Below are 2,087 nucleotides of genomic sequence, written 5' to 3' on the forward strand. Positions count from 1 at the left end.
TTTTTTAAGGTGGTCTACCTTAAGACCTCTGGAATGGGATGAGGCTTATCTTGCTTACTGTATCTCAAATTCCTAAGTTTCAAATAAAGTAATACATTCTCTTATATCTTCAGTAGCTCATTAATTGATCAAAATTTTCTTCAGTCAATGTTTAGTAAACATTTACCATTCACAAAACAGTGTTATTGCTCTCAGAGTGAAAAATTAGTTCAAATAGTAAGAGTACATATCTAGTATCTAATTAATACTTAGATATTATTTTTAAATTTATAACTTTAAAAAAGAGTTTCCACAAGCCAATTTGAGTAGTTGTAGCCTTTAGAAAAGCAATTTTAAGTTAATCAAATATATTTGGAGATGTTTTGTTTTATTTGTTTTTGAGTTCAAATTAAATTTTTTTATGGGCTATATCTACACAAGAGCAATATAGATTTTCTCATTCTGCTAAACTCTTTTTAAAATGGGAAATGTTAATTAAATATAGTCATTTATTAAAATTTATAGGTCATAAAAGAGATAGTGCCAAATATCTTATTTGTTTAAAGTTACAAGCTTATTAGGAATTTTGCCACTACTAATTTGATTCATATGTAAACTGCTTCAAAGTAAAATTAACCTGTCACTTCTATAATTATTAATTATTCAATTATTTTATAGGCAAACACAAAAGAAAAATGGGTATATGTAATGCCAGAAAATACTTATAATATTATTTATTATGCAAATATTTATGGTTTTGCTCTCCATTTATTTTACTATAATATTATATTATCAAAATATACAATTAATTTTATGAATCATTTATTACATAAAGGAGAGTTGCTTAGAATAGTTAAATTAAGAGAACCATCGATCATGACGATGTCAATTCTGTAATATGGAAGTAACTTCCAATGTGAAAAGTATGGTCTCTTTCTTCCTGCTAAGGTCATTTCTGTTTATGATTCACTAATTTAGGACATCTCTAAAACAAAAATTCCTATTTGTTTAAAAATTATTTAAAGATCACTAATAATACACTTTACGACACACTTCCTCTCCTTTAAAGTAGTTACTATCATTATGATTTCAATAAATTGCAATTAGAAATATTTTTGATGACGACTATCAGTTGTATCTTGCACAACTGCTTTAGTTAAAGCATATATAGCAGATATTTATTATTTTATTGAAAATTATAAAGCATCAATGTGTTAGTTTAAAAAATGTTTCCATGATGCTTGGGCTATTCAAATAGACCTGGTTTTAACACAGGAATCTTTCAATTAGTAGATGGATGTGACTTAATCTGAGCCTCAATTTTCTCAAAATTTAAAATTAAATTTTTTTTTGTAAAAATTAAAGTATGAAAATCATAGAGAATTATTTGTAGTTAGAGACTAAAAGCTAGTAGCTACCCAATATGTTCGAATAAAAGAGACATCAAGTGTGCAAGTATTAAAATTTAGCTGAGACTATATTGGAATATACTACTTGGAATCCAACTGTTTATATGTAACAATTATATTTCAGTTGCTTTTGTAATAAAATGTAAACATATAACATGTAAATAAAACAAATATAATAAAAGAAGTAAATTTTAATTAACTCTAAAATCGAAGGTACATTGTCTAAATTAGTTTACACTAATAGATTCTGAATATATGTGAGGTGTACATATTTTTCAAAAAATTAAATCTGTTTAATTTCCTGTTATATTTATCATGTGTATATGTTGCCTAATTTCTTTTAATACAATTCTTTTAAATTAGAATTTTATTTTTTATATACTAATATGAAAATGAATAAGGATCTTAATGTGAAAAAATTTCTTTAAAGATTTATTGACAAATTAATATGTAAAATTTATACTTTAAACAATTTAGATTATCGAATTCTATATTTGTGGTTTGAAAGGGTAATTCAAGAAATATAATATTAAACTTTCAAAGTGATACAATGAATTGTTCTGCCATGACCAAGATTTACTTAAACTTTAATTTTATGAGATTAATTCTAGGTATATTATACAATTTATAGACATTGTTGTACACATAATTATTATGTCATTTAATTTTCCTGATCTACTTCTGTGGTTGGTGTTACCA

This window comes from Pteropus vampyrus, unplaced genomic scaffold (assembly GCF_000151845.1).
Source record: "Pteropus vampyrus isolate Shadow unplaced genomic scaffold, Pvam_2.0 Scaffold26, whole genome shotgun sequence".
Taxonomy (NCBI): domain Eukaryota; kingdom Metazoa; phylum Chordata; class Mammalia; order Chiroptera; family Pteropodidae; genus Pteropus; species Pteropus vampyrus.